This window comes from Lissotriton vulgaris, unplaced genomic scaffold (assembly GCF_964263255.1).
Source record: "Lissotriton vulgaris unplaced genomic scaffold, aLisVul1.2 SCAFFOLD_1022, whole genome shotgun sequence".
In the NCBI taxonomy this organism is placed as follows: Eukaryota; Metazoa; Chordata; class Amphibia; order Caudata; family Salamandridae; genus Lissotriton; species Lissotriton vulgaris.
In genome coordinates, this window is record NW_028254578.1 from 404,396 (window position 1) to 424,594 (window position 20,199).

At 48.6% G+C, this 20,199-nt stretch overlaps 1 protein-coding gene across 1 annotated transcript in view; it reads left to right on the forward strand.

Moving 5' to 3' along the window:
- Positions 1–20,199, forward strand: part of LOC147659500 (uncharacterized) — a 290,663-nt gene that overhangs the window by 235,870 nt on the left and 34,594 nt on the right.

A 20,199-nucleotide genomic window follows, 5' to 3' on the forward strand; every position in this document is an offset into this window, starting at 1 on the left:
ATGAAAGGGATATTCAGAGTCTTTCTACCAGTGAAGCCTCTACCACCATTATGGAATCTGAATATTGTCCTCTCTCAATTGATGAAGCCACCGTTTGAACCGATACACAGGGCAGACCTGAAGTTCTTGTCCTGGAAAGTGGCTCTTCTCATTGCATTGACTTTGGCGAGAAGAGTAGGTGAACTACAAGCGCTCACGATTCAGGAGCCTTTCTTGCAGTTTAAATGTAAATGTAATTGTGGTATACTTGTAAAGCGCACTGTTACTCTACCCGAGTGTCCTGGCGCTATAGACCGCTGGGGAACCCATCCTGGTTTTCCCTGTGAGATGGTCCCTTTCTGGGTATCTCCAGGGTGAAACCAGGCCTCCCCGGCATCTGTGGGGGGCCGTTGTGGAGATGAGGTAAGCTTAATGCCCAGAGTTGCAGAGTGTGTTCCCTGGTTAGAGTAGGCACTGAGGCGAGAATTATCGAGTCTGTTGACCCTGGTCCAAGACCCTGCCGCGTCGGGAATTGAACCCTGGTCCCGCGCCGTTCTCTGCTTACAGGTCTCCCGCCTCTAACCAGTGAGCCACACCACTCCACAAGTGGATAGAATGATTCTCAGGACAAACCCGAAGTTCATTCCGAAGGTGCCAACTGATTTTCATTTGAACGAACAATTGGTGTTGAAACGTTTCATTCCTCATCCATCAACAGCGGCAGAAAGAGTATTGCACTCGCTGGATGTTCAGAGATGTATGAAATTTTACTAAGGCATTTCGCAAGTCTTCTCAGTTATTCGTCACCTTCAGCGCACCCAGGAAAGATTTCCCACTGTCAAAGAGGGGAATTGCCAGATGGATATCCAGTGCAATTGTCTACTGTCATCAAGCTGCTGGTAAGCCTTTGAATGCACGAGTCCGTGCCCATTCCAGGAGGGCTGTGGCCACATCCACTGCACTGTTTGGAGGAGTGCCAATCCAGGATATCTGCAGAGCAGCAACATGGGCATCTACGCACACCTTCACCAGGCACCACTGCTTGGAGGCAGCCGCAGAATCGGATGCGGCGGTGGGAGAGGCGGTACTGCAGAATATGATCCAGTAACGGTGAGCCTTTCTTGCATCCCTCCATCCATAATTTCTCTTGTTTACAAAGTCACATTTTATATAAGTAATGATATATATATATAGGATTATGCTTCATTTCTTATTGCATGATTATGTAATGTATCAGGAAATTGTGCTTTGTTTTGTTACTGCTCGCTATTCTGATTCAGGCAGGTGAATCTATGAAAGTTCCAATACTGGAGTAAGAAAGCAAGTTACTAACTGTAACTTTAGTTCTCCAGTATTGGAATCTTTCATAGATTCACATGCATCCACCCTCCTCCCCTGAGAGGCTCACCTCGGATTTAGCACAAGAAGTGTGTCATACGCACAAGTGCGCGAAAAATCTGAAGGGCAGAAGGTTCTCTCAGGAGTGTTCTTGAGGAGGCTATGAGTTGCAAAAGGGAAATGGGCCTAGGCCTCTTTTCAGTTTGCTATACTACTAAGCACTGCTTTTATATATACCGGAGACTCCTGTCTCGACGACGCGGAATGATTCAGGCATGTGAATCTCTGAAAGATTCCAATACTGGAGAACTAAAGTTACAGGTAGGTAAATTGTTTTCTTCTGTTTCTTGCTTTAAACAGCTGCTTCAATTATGCTTCGTGACTTGATCTTCTTTTCACATCAGCTGCTGGCGCTGGCAGCAGGCATTGTGCCCTCAGGATTCAACTGTAATAACATATAAAAGCTGAGTTCTGACATCTTTTTTTCATAATCACTGACTTGGAGCGTCACAAATTCCTGATTATAAAGAAATTTGAGACTGCCATTTATTGGATTGGATGAGTGAGCTTTTTCGCCCATTCATTTCGGATACGTAAACCCAAAGTTGGGTCTGCGGACCTGAAGCTCTCTGATTGGCTGGCTACATCTTGAACCATTACATAATGAAGAGACTTGTTCCCTGCATCCTGTAAGAATACTAAAGAAGCCATAAAGAGCTGTGGTGCCATCCTGGGGTAGAGTGGAATGGGGTAGATTGGAGTCAAGTGGGGTAGATTGAATTGAGGTAGATTTGGGTGGAGTGGAGTATATTGAGGTGGAGTAGGATGGATTGGGGTGCAATGGAGTGGGATAGATTTGGAACGAGTAGGGTGGAATGAGGTAGATTGGAGTAGAGAGGGGAAGACTGGAGTGGAGTAGATTAGAGTGCAGTATATTGGGGTAGTTTGGATTGCGGTACATTCGACTGGAGTAGAATGGAGTGGAGTTATATAGAGTGGTGTAGGGTAGATTTGGCTGGGGTAGAATAGATTGGAGTAGATTTGAGTGGGGTAGATTGGATGTGTTAGATTGGGATAGGTAAGTTTGGGGTAGAGTGGGGTAGGGTAGATTGGAGTAGGGTGGAGTCGATTAGATTCGACTGGAATGAGGTAGGTTTGAGTAGAGTGGTGTGGAGTGGAATTGGATAGATTGAAGTGGAGTGTTGTGGGGTAGATTAGGGTGGAATGGAATGGGGTAGATAGGGTGGATTGTAGTGGGGTGGATAGGATGGAGTGAGGTAAATTGGATGGAGTGGGATAGATTGGATGAAGTGGAGAGGGATAGATTAGATGGAGTGGGGTAGATTACAGGGGAGTGCAGTAGATTATGGTAGATTAGAGTGGGGTAGAATGTGGTAGTTTGGAGTGGGTAGATTGGGGTAGTTTGGATTGTGGTACATTGGACTGGAGTAGAATAGAGTGGAGTTATATAGAGTGATGTAGGGTAGATTGGGTTGGGGTGGGGTAGAGTGTGGTGGAATTGATTGGAGTAGATTTGAGTGGGGTAGATTGGGATAGGTAAGTTTGGCGTGGAGTGGGGTAGGGTTGATTGGAGTAGGGTGGAGTGGATTCGATTCGACTGGAATGAGGTAGGTTTGGGTAGAGTGGGGTGGAGTGGAATTGGATAGATTGGAGTGGAGTGTTGTGGGGTAGATTAGGGTGGAGTGGAATGGGGTAGATTGGGTGGATTGTAGTGGGGTGGATTGGATGGAGTGGGGTAGATTGGATGGAGTGGGGTAGATTGGATGAAGTGGGGAGGGATAGATTAGGTGGAGTGGGGTCGATTACAGTGGAGTGCAGTAGATTATGGTAGATTGTGGTAGTTTGGAGTGGGTAGATTGTGGTAGTTTGGAGTGGGGAAGATTAGATGAAGTGGAGAGGGATAGATTGGGTGCAGTAGGGTAGATTGGATGAAGTGGGGAGGGATAGATTGGGTGGAGTGGGGTAGATTGGATGAAGTGGGGAGGGATAGATTGTGTGGAGTGGTGTAGATTACAGTGGAGTGCAGTAGATTATGGTAGATTGTGGTAGTTTGGAGTGGATAGATTGTGGTATGAGTGTAGATGAGTTGGATAGATTGCAGTGGGGTAAATTGAAATGGAGTTGGGTAAATTGGATTGAAGTAGAGTGAGGTATATTGGGGTAAAGTCAGTTAGATTGGAGTAGATTAGAGTTGGGGGAAATTGAAGTGAAGTGGGGTAGACTGGGGTATATTGGAGCAGAGTGGGGTAAATCTGAGTGGAGTGCGGTAGATTGGGGTAGAGTATGGAAGATTCGAGTGTGGTGGGGTTGATTGGGTTAGATTGAGTGTAGTAGGGTAGATTGGAGAGGGGTAGTTTGGAGTGGGATGGGGTAGATTGAGTTAGAGTCGGGTAAATTAGAGTGGGATGGATTGGGGTACTTTGGAGTGGAGTGGGATAGATTGGAGTGGAGTGGGGTAGATTGGAGTGGGTTAAGTGTTGTGGAATAGAGGGGTGTCGACTGTTGTTTCATGGAGTGAGTGGCATAAATTGGAGTGGAGTGGTGTGGTGTGGAGGTGAGTGGCGTAGTGCGGAGTATACTTGGTGTGGTAGCGCACTGCCATTACAAACAACACATTTTCAATTGAAATGATCATTACATTTACACCGAAATATGGTTTTACTGCACATAAATGATAATGTTTGCAAATGTCATCCCCAGTGTATTAATGTGTTTCAATCATATTCAAATATTTCTCTCCACACTTCAGTAATACAAAACAAATGTGCTTCATTTGTACTAATTCTGATATATTCTGAAACATCAGCACAGTTCTTTTTTTTAGGTCTTGCTGCAGCAGCGCTTAACTTTGTGGGCTTACTGCCCACCCATTGCTTTTTATTTGTTTCTTCCAATCTCCTTTAAACAGCCTTGCTTCCAAATGTTCGTAGATTGTTCCCTCCCATGGAGCACCGTCCCGTTACTTGTATACTTGCGATGGCCCCATATTATCAACTGTTTTAGGCACTTTTTCTTTTTTCTTTGTCTAAGAGCACTTCATATGAGCACTTTTTTCACTCACTCCAAGCTTTTTTTTGTAAACGGCTGTAATTCTTGTTCATATCGCGTCACATTTGCTGTTCATTCACAGACCGAGATCAAATGTCAGATGATGTTTCCCCTAAAAAGCCTGTTCTTTCTCTGACTTCAATGTAAGAGAGCCAGTTCCTCACTGTCCCACTCATCGCTGCTTGCCTCTCCTTGCTTGTTATTTATAAAAGCCAAATTACTTAATTTTCTTGCCTTCGCCACCTCCCCTTCGCATAATGGTAGCAGCCGTTTCAACTAAAGTGCTCATGTATACTGCTGCCGACCAGAAACTTCACTGTCGACTGTAAAGTTGGCACCCAAGGTAATGGAAGGATGGCTTGGGGTGGCGCGGACATTGGCATGTACAGAGGGCCGTGACATTGAAGCATCTTCTGGCAGCTCTCATCAGCAGCATCATGACACGACCCTGCCACATCTGTACAACATTTCCGGGCCAAAAGCAGTATAGGATAATAGCTGTATATTCTGTAACCAGTCTGTTTGCTACGTACAATCCACTGTACTAAATGATATGATGTATTCTTAGTACATGTATTTCTAAAATGTCACATGTTGTAATATTTACGACACATACTATTGTAATGCAAGTTGATCCCTAGTAATGTTTATGACATGTATTATTCGTAAAGTAGAAATGCTTTCCACTTAAAATTGAATATATATACTTGGTAGTTTGTTTAAAGGACAAATCAAACCAAATGTCAGAAGTACAATGCTATAGAATGGTGAAGCACTCTGATAACCACTTGTCATGTTTATGCTATATAAAACACTGAATGAATAAATAAATAACACACCTGAGTGCGGGGAGAACCCCCCACACCTGGTGCCTGCTGTGAAGGAGGTGTGTGAGGGCTGTAAAATTACCTTCACGCCCTGCAAGGCCAGCGCCTTCGATGCTGCCTGCGTGGTGGCCATCTTCAAGCAGAAAACTATCAGAACATCACAGGCATTTACACCCAATACCGTGAAAGACCGCAAGCCCGTAGGCTGATTTGGAAATCATTGGGCGCTTTGCTAAAGGTATCTTGAGGAAAATAGTCAAGTAAAGTATGGCGCGATCAAACTACTTTTCAAAAATAACATGCTCACAATAGGGAAAGACTTCTCAGGCTCTGATTGTGGGCTGGGATTCCCTGCAACAGAGAGCAACCGTATCTAGCTTCTTCTCAGACTAATAGCCCCCTTTCCCGGCATTCAGATTTTTTTTTAATCTTAGCATTTTTAGGTGCAGCACCTAAGGAGCTTATTGATGGCACAGTAATAACTCTCTGTTCCCGCCATTCTATTTTCATTAATCATATCCACCACATTTGATTGAAATTCAAAGGGTAGGCCTCAGCAGCTACGTGTCAATCTTTGTAAACCGGCAAAATGCAGTAGGATATTTCTTTTTCAACTGATGGTGTGGGACACTGCTAAAAGTCATTTGCAAAGTTAGTAGGTTCGCAAGGAAAGACCAATTGGCTTTGCCAGTGCTTGTTTTTTTGTTGTGTGCTAGGAAACAAATCTTACACCTTCTCCTCTTGTATGGATACTCAGCAGAATTGTCACATACATTCTCTAATTTTGAAGTCCTAGGAAGAAAAGTAAACACCAAGCTCCCTCAAAGAGAGAGCTTGACATTTGACCTCTGTCTTTGAATGCACAGCAAATGTGACCAGATAAAAACAAGATTTAAAGGCCTTTTTTACAGAAAGCGTGTTTGTGGAAGAATAAAGTAAACAAGGTTTGGGCAGCGGAAGGGACGGATCTGAGTTACAAACCATAAACCCAATGGTAAGGAATGGGTGGAATGTATTCCCAGGGATGCTTCCTGAATATCTTTAAGATGTCTTTAGTGCTGTCTGGCAGTCGTGGATCTAAAACACAAAGGTTACAGTGAAGTTAAAATTGCGATTGCTTTTAACATCCTAATGAAAAAAATTATTTAAAACTCATTTAAACCATAGTGTGTCTCTCTCTCTCTCTTTCTCTCTCTCTCTCTTTCTCTTTCTCTCATTCTCTCTCTCTGTCTTCTCTATCGCTCTCTTTCTCTTAATTTCTATCTTTCTCTTTCTCTCTCTTTCTCTTTCTAGCACTCTATCTTACTCTTTCTATCGTTCTATATTTCTCTTTCTCTTTCTCTCTCACTCTCTCTCTCTCTCTCTCTTTCTCTCCCTCTCTCTCTCCCACTCTTCCTTCCTTCCCTCCCACGTAGTTTGTGGTTATAAGAGTTTCTATTGAAAAGCAATTATTTCTTTGCTAACAACTTTGGAATCTTTTGACAAATCTGCACAACCTTTTCAAAAAGATGTTTTTTCTGGTTTCTCTTTATTATACCAAATGTGTTTATTTTGTGGTTATATATAGTGCAATCTTGGCTGAAGGGCATTGAAGCACTTTTCTAAAGAAGGAAGACCAAAATGCAGATTAGATGTGCCATATAATAACAGATAAGCATCAAAGAAAATAGACTAATCCCACAGATCACGTCAGGGGAAAAAGTTCAAACAGTTAATATCTGGATACATTGGAAAAGTGGATGCAGAAAATCGATCACAGATTTATCCAAAGCGTCTCTCAAATAGGAGGATTTTGAGTTCCTTTTTAGGTCTCGCCCACACAGCGCGCATGCGTTGCATAGGAAAGAGACCTTCAGTAATTGACACAGCTTTCCCTGCAAAAACGTGCACGCGTTGCATTACTTGTATGGCTCTCACCAGGTTCTATTACCCAGAATCCCTTGCAAACCTCAAACTTTGTAAATAAGAAACAAACCTCTAATTTCTGTGGTGGAAAGCTCTGGAATCTGTGTGGATCCCCAAAATTGAACCTACCGAGCATTCCCCAAAGTCTTCAGATAACAAGCATTGGCATAGCCAATAGGTCTCGCTTTTGGGACCTTATACGTATTTAGTTATGCAGCACAATATCCTTGGTGCAACAACATTAACTGTTGCATGGTCAAACACTTACAAGGCCCCAAAGACTAAACCTATGCTTGTTAATTGTGGCTAGACTTGTGGTTGTTCAAGGAGGTTGTGGGAGGGAGTTCCAGATCCTTGTAGCGCTGGCAGAGAAGGCGAGCTTTATATAGCGTTCTTGCCTGAATGTCGCTTGTTCCAACAGAAGGACTTTACGAATTCTCGATCGCTGTTCAGATCCAGAGATTTTGAGTTTTTCTACCAAGTAGGAGGGTGTGGAGTTGTGGAGGGCTTTGTGGGTGATGTATTCAGTGTTACATTGGACTGTTGCTTCAATGGGAAGCCATAGTAGGATGCGAAGTACAGAAGAAATGTGATAAAAAAATGCTGTGACCTGTCACAATGTGGATAACTGTATGAAGCATTTCTCTCAGTGATGCTAATTTTCTTAGGGAAGGCCAGACAGGAAAGAGTTCTAATAATCCAGTCTGAAAAGTACCAGCGTATGGACTTCTAAGTTCGTCAAGCACTATTGTGCTTTGATGAGACTTGCTTCTGAAGGTAGATGTGAATAAATATAGGTCTGTAATTGTTAAGGTTGTTCTAGACGGCGTCGGTGTTGTTTGATGAGGGGGGTGACTTAGCCAAGTTTGAGGGATGTCAGCATGGAGCTGCTCGAAGAGGAGGAGTTGATGATTTTGGTCCATGCAGGCGAGATATGATGTGACTGAGATTCTTATTACAAAAAACAGTGGACCCTAGTAGTTAGGGGAATCAAGATAAGGATAGACACAAACTGAATAGTATTTATGTCCTTTGTCCAGCCGGACAGGAATTTATTTGGTGATGCACAAAATCAGAAAGTGATGTCAAGGGGGCACAGCCCGTGACCTACAGTGAACAAGACAAAACAACAAATATAGGCAAGAGCGAGCAATTCGGTCTGTATACTTATAATCAGGGAACAGACTTGATTATAGTTTGAGTGACCATTGTACATAGTATTCACAAGCATATTCAGTACATATGACCCTATTGTGTCGATGACGTTTCGATGCCGAAAAACAAGATAAATGGCATCATCTTCAGGACAAATATATAAATCATGTTTGTCTTAGAATTATAAACAGTTGCCTTTCATGCTACATACAAACAACATTTGTGGGAAAAATGAGGGAGAGAAGGGAAAGACACTGTCGATACGTGGCCAGGCATGTTAAATTAGAACAGAAGCGACATGAATACAGGTAGTGGTACAGTTTACTGTTCGCACCTCAAGGACTGTTCTTTTCTGGCATGCTTAGTGCTAGAACAATGATGTCATGCTGTGCACTAAACAACGGTACAGTGAAGTTTGTCTAGGAACTGTGATCGGTGCTCGGCGCAAAATAGAAGGATGAAGGAATAGATAGACGACGGCGCAGTGTGAAATGGTGTTTGAGTTAAAAACCAGAGTTCAGATTTGGAACAATAAGGGAAACATTTCGGAAAAAAGGCAAGTTAAAAAACGGGTCGATATAAATGGCGCAGTGCGAGGCAAAATTTGGAATAGAAGTGAGAGGGTCAAAATTGGTCCGTGCATTAGCGGAGACTTAACATTTGCTAAGTACACAGTTGTCTCTACAGTGAGCAATTTAGTGTAAACGGCGCGGCGAATAATCAGGGTGGTGGCAGCAGAGTTTGTTTGGGAAAGGCGAAAAGGCTGCGAGAATCTCTCTTCTGCTTACTGCGCTGCACTGTGCTCACTGATAATTTTTAATACTTCATTTTACATCCAATTGATTCGATAATTGTGTTGTGTGTTGTATTTTAAACTGTACCTTTTATACTCCCTGCGCTCTGCCTCCCGGTCTCCCTGTGCCCCGTTCCACCGCGGCTTACCAGTGCCGATTGCTGTGGAGGGCCAGGTCGGGCGCCATCTTTGGTGAGTCCCGGTCCCCGGCTGGTCTCGAGTTAGCGGTCCAGCTCGGGGAGGGGCTTGGGCCTCAAATAGGATCAGAAGTTGCGGGCCTTCGCGAATAATCAGGGTGGTGGCAGCACCTTGAGAGTTTGTTTGGGAAAGGCGAGCAGACTGCGAGAATCTCTCTTCTGCTTACTTACTCCGCGCTGCACTGTGCTCACTGATAATTTTTAATACTTCATTTTACATCCAATTGATTTGATAATTGTGTTGTGTGTTGTATTTTAAACTGTACCTTTTATACTCCCTGCGCGCTGCCTCCCGGTCTCCCTGTGCCCCGTTCCACTGCGGCTTACCAGTGCCGATTGCTGTGGAGGGCCAGGTTGGGCGCCATCTTTGGTGAGTCCCGGTCCCCGGCTGGTCTCGAGTTAGCGGTCCAGCTCAGGGAGGGGCTTGGGCCTCAAATAGCAATGCCTCATCGGACACGCAGCGGCCGCGCGCAGCGGGCGCGCAGTATGCGCGCCGAAGGAGCGCCAAAGGAGCACCAAAGGAGGGCCCGTCTGTGCCCGTCCGTGCCCCGGACGGGCCCAGGGCCAGCCACTCTGCCCGACCTCCTCCGGGTGCGGCCAGTTCAGAGAAGATCAGGTATTCTCGTTATGACCTCTTGAGACTTGCACTCCCCGTCAGAAGAAGGACTTGCTTGCGCGCGGGTCTGGATTGCGCCATGGTGAAGTGCCCCAGTTGCAGTTTTCTTCCCCAGCCATCCTTACCCCCACGTTTAGTCAGTGACACCGGCTGTGCAACCATTAGGGCTGGGCTGATTAATGCCAGATCCGTGGTGAGACATGCCGCCGATATTTTTGAACTACTGGTGGATGGCCAGTTGGAGGCGCTGTTCATCACAGAGACGTGGATGACCAGCACGTCCGCCCCGAGTGTGGAACTTGCCATCCCCAGAGGTTTCAAGATTGCCAGGGTAGATAGGCCTTTGGGCAGAGGGGGCGGACTAGCCGTTATTTTTAAGGAGGGGTGGCGCTTCGCCTCTGAGCAGCCCGCTGCGGATGCTGAGGGCGAGGTTCTCCACTTTTCCCTTATCATTTCCCCTCATTTCACCTTAGGAGGGTCTTTGATTTACAGGCCCCCGAGCCAGGCTAGTCATTTTATTGACTCTCTAGAGGAATATATAGTGCTGCGGGCCTTAAGTTTTCCAAAATTTCTTTTGGTCGGCGACCTAAATATTCATGCTGATGCTCTTGACTCACCTGAAGCCCGTAGGCTGGGCGAAGTTCTCGACCTTGCACAGCTCAAGCAATGGGTGACTTCTCCGACACATGTGGGAGGTCACCTTCTTGACTTGGTCTGCACAAACTTCCCCATTAAGACTGTGAGCGTATAAAAAGTAACGTGGTCTGATCATGACCTGGTCAGGTTTGCGTGGGAGATGGTGGAAACTGGTCAAGCGCCCCCCACGAGCCACACCCAAAAGGTCAACCTGCCCGCGTTCAGTAAGGCCCTATCTGGAGCCCGCCCGAAACCCACTGTGGTATTGGATGAAGCGGTCAGCGAGTGGGTGCTGCAGGCGGCTACTGTGTCCACTAAACACACTACCGTGTCTAGACTCCGTCGCTCTCCCTCCCAACCCTGGTTCTCCCCTGAGCTGAGGGAGCTGAAACTAGGCTGCAAAAAACTGGAACGAGCGTGGAGATGTGGGTATAGCTCTGAGGCCAAGTCCGTCCTGCGCACAGCCCAAAAAGATTATTATGCCGCCATTAAGGTAGCTAAAGGGAATTATTATGCATGGCGTACCGCCAAAGCAGAAAATAATAGCAGAGAGATTTTCTCTATTGTTAAAAGTTTTGTATCCCCTGTTGCTGATGCTGCTATTCTCCCTTCCTCTGCGCAATGGTGCGAGGATTTGTCCACCTTTTTCATCAGCAAAATAACTAGGATTCAACAGGATCTACTCTCGGCGCTGCCCATGGACTGTTCAGCGGCTGACTCCTGTTTCACACAATGCCCGTGCACTGGGAAACAGCTTATGAACTTTGCGCAAGTTGCTGAGTGTGATGTACTGCCTCTCCTTCAGTCTCTGAAATCCGGCTCTCCCACTGACCCGTGCCCAGCCCGGGTCCTCTCGGAGGTGGCGGAAATTGTCTGCAGTGAGACCACTCAGATAGTGAATCTTTCCCTGGCTTCAGGTGTGGTTCTTCTCAGTTGGAAACGAGCCAAACTTCTGCCGCTTCTGAAAAAAACGGGACTGGACGCTACGGTCCCTGGGAACTATCGTCCCATATCCCTTTTGCCAGCACTCGCTAAAATCTGTGAGAAAGTGGTCCTTCAGCAACTGGAGAGTTTTGTTGAAACCTCCAATGCTCTTCACCCAGCCCAATCTGGTTTCAGGGCGACCTATAGCACTGAGATTGCGCTGGTGGAGATGGCGGAGTTTATCCGGGAATGTCTGGACGGAGGCGGCAGAGCGGTCCTGATTTTATTGGACCTCTCTGCCGAGTTCGATACCGTTCCCTACAAGCTCCTCCTTGCCAGGCTGTCTGCTATTGGTATTGGTGGGGTTGTTCTGGCCTGGTTGTCCTCTTTTCTATCGGATAGGACACAGCAGGTCTGGATGCCGCCCCACCCCTCAGAACCTAAACCACTCCTTACGGGGGTCCCTCAGGGATCCACTCTTAGTCCCCTACTGTTCAACATTTACATCACCCCCTTGATTTATTTAGCGGAACAGTATGGGGCTAAGAATATAGGGTATGCAGATGATACTCAGCTGCTGTTTACTTGGCCAGATGATCATCTGGATACTACAGCAGTTCATCTGTGTTTGTCCTCAGTTTTTCGCTGGTTAACCATGGCCCAGCTGAAATGCAATGAGGACAAATCCGAGGTGTTCTTTTATGGTTCCTTCCCCCCCCTGTTCAGGAATACGCTGTGGCCCCCGAACATTCCCAGCCCCAAAGAGATGGGGGGCCCGCGAAAAATCTTGGCATCTGGTTTAGGGAGGACCTAAGATTCGAGGACCATATAAAGAAGCTCTCGGGAACCTGCTTTGCCACGTTGAGAATGCTTCGCAAATTCTTCCCATTGCTCCCTAGGGATGCCAAGGAGACTGTTGCTCGGGCTCTCATACTGGCAAGGCTGGACTATGCGAATGCCCTCTTTAGTGGCATTCCGGCATACCTGGTTAAACGCCTGCAAATTATTCAGAATGCTGCTGTCCGTCTCTTATTTAGCGTCCCAAGATGGAAGAGTGTGCGCTCTGATTTGCGTACTCTTCATTGGCTGCCTGTATCACAGCGCATCCTGTTTAAATCCTTGGTGCTCGCATTTAGAGCAATCCACGATCAAGGCCCTGCATATTTGAGAAAGAGATTTGCCTTCTATGCCCCTGCTCGAACCCTCAGATCATCTACTCTGTTTAAAATGTCTTTTCCCCGCTTTAAGCGAGCCAGACTAGGCGGTCAGTCGATTGCTGTGGTCGCGGCTCGGGCCTGGAACGCTCTCCCTCTTCATCTGCGCTCCATGCAATCTGTTGCTCAATTAAAAAAAAACCTGAAAACCAATTTGTTCAGGAGTGTAACCTAAGTTGTTTTCTTGTTTTTCTTTTCTCTGCCTCCTCCCACCCGCGCCAGGATACTCCCAAGTAACGGAGCGTGTTACAAAACGGTTTATACATACATACATACATACATATGAGGAGGAAGGTATTCACAAGGCTGATCCTTAACAGTGCTGGGTACACAATTGTCTATACAGTGAGCAATTTTGTAAAAACAGCGCAGTGACATTTGTGTCTATTCAATGAGCAATATTAGTGAAAACGGCGTGGTGAAATTTGAGGAAAAAGGTATTACAGAGGCTGATCCTTAGGGCAGGGAAGATAGCTCAGGTCGAGAGGAGTGGTTTGATTAAGACCTATGGGGAAGGTAGCTTTCATAAGTATATAAGTATAGTGCAGTTAGGGCAGATTGGGCGTGAGAAAAGTGGGCAGAGTATAGTTACCAATGGTAGCGCGTTATTGTCAGGATATCCCGCGTGTTTGTCAGGGAAACCGTCCAAATCACGGCTCGCTAGGGAAAGGAAGCACGGGCACAATTCAGAATTATGTGACAATGGGGCCTGAGCAAGGCTATGCGGGGTAGGGTTGGTGTACTTACAGTTGTACCGGTTGCAGGATCGCAGGGCATGGCATCTCTGGCGGGGATCGCTGTTAGACTGTACTGTGAGAGCCGGCTATAAAGCTAGCACTGGGCATGTGGTCTGTGTTAGAACCGGCTGTCTCTAGTTGGCAGAGGTATGCACTTCTGACAAATAGGGACACTCCTTTTCTAGTCAGGGCAAGGGGATCACACCCTTTGATAACCCCTGCTCACCCCCTCGGTAGCTTGGCAGAGCAGAACAGGCTTATCTCAGAGGCTGTGCGTTAAGCAATTATGACCACATACAGTAACACAGTGAATGCACTACAAATGGACACGACACCGTAGTATTATAAAAATAAGTATTTTTATATAAGGCTTAGCACAAGACCAAATAACGGCAAAACTGTACACAATCGGAAAAAATACGTTCGGGAAGGAAAAAGGATAGTTCAAAGGTAGTTTCTTCTTTAGCACAAAAGTCTTTTAGTATCAAGCAAATCTTCTTCTTGGAAACACAGTTCTTAGCAACAGGGTAACTCACACGGGAGCTACACAACGTCGAGGCAAAGTTAATCCACAGGTTAGGCGTCGACCGCGAGGAGCGCTACGTCGGGCCCGGAGTCACTCGGACTCCCAACAACACAGTACCTTAGGAAAATGAAGCACACGATGATCAGCGGCGTTGAGCAATCCGGCGTCGCGTCTTCGGTGTCGATCAGGCCTCAGCAGGCGTTGTCGATGATGCAGTTGCACAGAGTGAGCAGCGCTCACGGCGTCGAAGGGCACACGGTTGATGCGATCAGCAGCGGTGCAGACACGAGGTCCTCTGGAGCTAGAGCCGTACTCCCGCTCACTGGCGTTGCTGCTGGCGTCGGTCGGGCCCAGCGTCCGATCGTCGTGGTTGCTGTTCCTTTCAGGGGTGCTGGAGTCACACTTCCAGCAAATAGCACTTTTAACAGATGAAGTCCTTTAGCCCTGTGACTTCAGCAGGAGACTGGCACTCTTCCAGTCCTTGGAGATTTTCTTAGCAAGCGTGAGAGTACACACACAGTTCCTCTCTCCTGGTTCCTTGGCAAAAATAAAGAAGCACGGCAGGATTCCCCCAACAACAGCACCCTGGCAGAAGGGGTAGGCAGTCCTTTAGATCAGTAGGCTTCTTGTCCTTGGTTACAGGGTTCCTTGTCAGAAGTGATCTGATTTCCTAGTTCAGGGGTCCTTCTCTTATACCCCTTTTCGTCTTTGATCCCTTTGTCTATGCCGGGGGTTTCCCAACATCCGGGGTCTGTGGTGGGTGGAGCTAGGCAGTAGCACCTGGCCTATTCATTGAGCCGGGCCGGGTCCTCAGACGCCCCGCAGGAGGTGGAGCCAGCATTGATACTGGCAGGAGCAGAGCTATCGCCCTCCTGGCAGGAGGGGGGGCTAGGATCGTCCATGGCAGGCACAGAGCCATCAGTCGCTTGGCAGGAGGTGGAGCCAGCATTGTATCAGGCAAGGCAGGCTATCAACAACTACTCTCCCCCTACTCTCAACGTAATGTCCCACTCATCCCACGCTGACTCATCCAGACCTCTTGGAGCCACCCAGCTCCTGTCACACACACGTAAGACCAGCAGAGACCAGATATGGTTAGACAAGAAAATAGACACTTTCTAAAAGTACTATTTTCGAACCCAGAGTCCAAAAACCATCCACACCAACGGATGCGTAATTAAACCCCGAGTTCAGGGATACCAAACTCGACATTGCACCGTACTCTCCGAGCCAGCTAGGATCATAGTATTAATAATCCCGGCGGCCCATTCTAAGCAATGGAGAGCAGGCTACCTCGCAATAGTGAAGCACGAAGATGGCGGCACTTCACTATCAGGACATGCCAACTTGGTCAGGCTTGTCCTACCTTACGCTTACAATGCACCCTGCCCACGGGCCTACCATAGGGGTGACTAACATGAAGGTAAGGGAAGGTTGGAGGGGCTGGCAAGTAGGTATACCTGCACAGCCGGCGTGACAGTACCAGACTGCACGTGGGTCTCGCAATGACCGACCCGTAGACATTCTTTTACGAGGCCGCTCCTGTGGGTGGCACAACACGTGCTGCAAGCCCACGAGCGGCATTTGCATTTACAAGCCCCGGCACTCCTGGTGCACTAGACTAGGGACTGACAGTAAACCAAACCAAGCCAAACATGGATACAATAGATACATCAATTTAACATAGGGAGCACTTGCGCTATGGCACTGATCAGCAGTGACACGGCGCCCAAGGCATATACCAGCAAAACATCGTAAAACAGTAGAGGCAAAACAGAAAAAATGGAGGAGAGACTCAAGCCAATGATGTCAGGTCTAACACATGTCCCCTCCAGCTGAAATGTGGGGAGAGCTACCCTTAACCTAGGGAGTCCTCATCACTAAGGCGGAAAAATCTGGACAGACCATCAGCATTGGCGTGATCTGTACCAGGGCGGTGTTCCACCGTAAAGTCCATCCCCTGTAGAGCAATGGACCACCTCAACAGTTTTGGATTCTCACCCCTCATTTGCATCAACCATCTGAGGGGCCTGTGGACTGTCTGAACCTGGAAGTGAGTCCCAAACAGATAGGGTCTTAGCTTCTTCAGCGCCCAGACCACAGCAAATGCTTCTCTCTCTATCGCACTCCACCTCGTTTCCCTGGGAAGTAACCTCCTACTGATGATGGCTACAGGCAAGTCTCGGCCCTCTTCATTCACCTGAGCTAGAACAGCCCCCACGCCATGCTCTGAAGCGTCCGTCTGAACAATGAATTCTTTCGAAAAGTCGGGTGCTTGGAGTATAGGTGCTGTGCACATTGCAGTTTTCAGGGTGTCAAAGGCCGTTTGACAGGCATCAGTCCAGATCACGTTTCGTGGCTGCTTCCTGGAAGTCAGCGAAGTCAAGGGGTGCACAATGTTGCCGTAATCCTTGACAAACCTCCTGTAATAACCCGTGAGTCCTAAGAAGGCTCTCACCTGAGTTTGGGTCTTGGGCGGCGCCCAAGCCAGGATGGTATCAATCTTGGGTTGTAGGGGGGCCACCTTGCCGCTCCCCACTTGGTGCCCCAAGTACACCACAGAACCCTGCCCAATCTGGCACTTACTGGCTTTGATTGTGAGGCCTGCTCCGCGCAGGGCCAACAACACTTCCTGGAGGTGGCGCAAGTGTTCCTCCCAACTGGCGCTGAACACTGCGATGTCGTCCAGGTAGGCGGCACTGAATTCCTCCAGCCCGGCCAAGACCCGGTTGACCAACCTCTGGAAGGTGGCAGGGGCATTCTTCATCCCAAAGGGCATCACCCGGAACTGGTATAGCCCATCTGGTGTGGAGAATGCTGACCTCTCTTTGGCCCCATCAGTCAAGGCGATCTGCCAGTACCCAGACGTTAAATCAAACGTACTAAGGTACCGGGCAGCCCCCAACCGATCGATGAGCTCATCAGCTCTGGGGATGGGGTGCGCGTCAGTCTTCGTGACCGAATTGAGCCCTCGGTAGTCCACGCAGAACCGGAGTTCGGGTGAAGCACCAGGCGCCGCAGCCTTCGGGACCAAGACCACTGGGCTGGCCCAAGGACTGCTAGAGGACTCAATCACCCCTAACGCGAACATCTTGGAGACCTCCTCCTTAATGTACGCTCTGACCTTGTCAGTCACCCTGTAAGCCTTGTGCTTCACAGGAGGGCTGTCTCCGGTGTCAACGTCATGGACACACCAATGCGTGACACCCGGAACCAAGGAAAACAGATCCGGGAATTGCCCCAACAGTTGGTGACAATCCTGTTTCTGCTCAAGGGTCAGTGTGTCAGAGAGGACCACACCATCCACTGACCCGTCTTGCTCTTTAGCATACAGGAGGTCAGGAAGAGGCTCACTCTCCTCCTCCGTTCCATCATCTGTAGCTAGGAGCATGCCCACTTCGGACCTTTCTAAGTGGGGCTTCAAACGGTTGACATGCAGGACCCGCAAGGGGTTCCTGGGAGATTTCAAGTCCACCAGGTAGGTGACATCGCTCTTCTTCTCCACAACCTTAAACGGTCCAGTCCACCTGTCCTTGAGCGCACAAGGTTCCACAGGGGACATGACCCACACTTCCTGACCAGGCTGAAGCTCTACCAGAGTGGCATTCCGGTCGTACCATCGCTTCATCTCCTCCTGGCTGGCCTCCAGATTTGCTTGAGCAAGTTCTCTGAAGCGCCGAGTCTGGTTCCGAAAGGCCAGCATGTAGCTGTATACATCCTGGGGAGGTTTCCTGGGAGATTGCTCCCAGCCTTCCTTGACCAGACTCAGAGGTCCTCTTACCGGGTGACCGTATAAGAGCTCAAAGGGGCTGAACCCTAGAGCCTTCTGTGGCACCTCACGGTAAGCAAACAACAGGCATGGCAAGAGGACGTCCCATTTCTGCCTCATTGGTTCTTCAAGACCCATAATCATGCCTTTCAGGGTCCGGTTGAATCTCTCAACCAGCCCATTTCCTTGAGGGTGGTAAGGAGTGGTGAACTTGTAGGTTACCCCACACTCCTTCCACAGAGACTTCATATAGTTCGAAATGAAGTTGGTGCCTCGGTCGGACACCACCTCTCTGGGGAACCCCATCCGGGAGAAAACACCTATCAGTGCCCGTCCCACCACGGGGGCCGTCACTGTTCTGAGAGGGATGGCTTCCGGGTACCTCGTGGCATGGTCCACCAAGACCAGGATGAACCTGTTGCCCAGGGCTGTCTTGGGGTCCAGGGGCCCAACAATGTCAATACCCACCCGGTCAAAGGGGGTGCTGACCACTGGAAAAGGTTGGAGGGGAGCCTTCTGCTTCCTTCCGCTTTTCCCACTTGCCTGGCAAGTGTGACAAGTCTTGCAATGGATGTCTACATCCCTACGCATCTGAGGCCAATAGAAATGGGTGACAAGCCTGTCATAGGTCTTGTCCTGCCCCAGATGTCCAGCTAACGGTACGTCATGAGCCAAACCCAGTAGGAAGGCTCTGAAGCGCTGGGGTACCACCAGCACACGGGCTGACCCAGGTTCAGCAGCCTTAGGCTCGCTATACAGGAGGTCGTTCTCCCAGTACACAAAATGTGATCCTGACTGATCACCTGAGGATTGGGCTGAGGCCTGCTGCCTCATGCCCACAAGAGAAGGGCACACTTTCTGTTCCGCACAGAATTCCTCCCTGGAGGGACCACCATCCTGCTGCCAATGGGTCAGCTCGGGCAGATCTCCCAGTTCGGCAATTTGTTCCCCTGTGGGCTCCAGGGCATCCCCCTCGGGGTCTACCTCCTTCTGGACCACGGGAACTACGGGGGCCGGTTTCCCGCGCCTCCTGCCTCTTCTCTTCACAGCTGGGTCCTGGGCCGTACTTTCAGGCTCCGGGACCCCATCAACACCCTTACTTGCTGTCATGGATCGAGTGGTTGCACACACCCACTCTGGCACACCCAACATTTTCAAGTGCGCCGCTCGCTCCACCTTAGCCCAAGGGGAGTCTTCCAAATCATTGCCCAGGAGACAATCGACAGGCATGGCGGGCCTCACAGCAACCTGAAGAGTACCTGCAACTCCCCCCCATTCAAAGGAAACCTGAGCCACCTCACACTCTTTCTGGGAGTTATCGGCAGCTATCACGGGGTAGAATGCGTGGGGAACCACCTGCTCTCTGGACACCAAGTGACACTTGACAGCTGTCACACTTGCTCCGGTGTCTGAGGGCTTCCACTCTATGGCCATTAATGGTCACCCACTGCCTATATTTACTAGTGTTACTAGGCAGAGGGGGTGGAGGGACCATTTGCATGTCTCCTAGCGAGACCAGGGACATTTCTGCGGGACCCCTCCCACCATGGACAACCATCTCCTCCCCTCCCAAGGCTACACTTGCCAACTGACGAGGGGGTGCACGCGGCGGTGCATTCGAATCCTTTTTGGGACACTGGGGGTCATAAAACCGGTGTCCCACCTGCCCACAACCGTAGCAGGTTAGGGGGCCCCTATGAACAGGTTTACCCGTCGGGGCCCCTGACTTCTTCTCAGGGGGAGGCTGGGAACCTTTCCCTTGGTTCCCTTGGGGATTACTTTGGGGCCCTTTCTGAGACTCCTTCTGTTTACCCTTGTCCCCCCCACTCTTCTGCTGGGGACCCTGCCCACCTTTGGCTGAGTCTCCCACTGGACCCTCGTGGACCCTGGTACTGACCCAGCGGTCCGCCTCCTCAGCAGGTTTTCTAGGGTTAGATATCTTGCTATCAATCAGGTGCTGGCGCAGCTCTGGAAAACAGTTATTAGACAAGTGCTCCCACGCAAACAAATCATAAAGAGCTTCATAACTTTCCACTTTGCTGCCCTTTACCCAACCATCCATGGCTCTGCAAAAATAAGACACATATTCAACCCACGTCGTACCAGGCAACTTCTTACATTCTCTAAAAGCTTGTCTGTACTGCTCGGGGGTTAAACCATATCGCAACATTAAAGCATCTTTCATATGAGCATACGACATCCTATCCGCAACAGGCATGTCTAACAGGGTATCTCTTCCCTCATTCCCAAAGCGACCCCACAACCCCGCTCCCCAATTCTTCTCAGGGACCTGGTGGGCCAACAATGCTAACTCATATGCTTTAAACCATTGACCAATATCTTCATTCTTATTGTAATCTTTGATCACATCTTTCGGGAAGTAAAACTTACTTTCTGCAGGCTCGGATGGAACGCTGCCACCAGAGGGATTCAACTCTAACTTTTTAGCTTGGATATCCAGTTCCATCAACCTGGCTTCACGCTCCAAAGCATACTTCTCTCGTTCAAACTCCA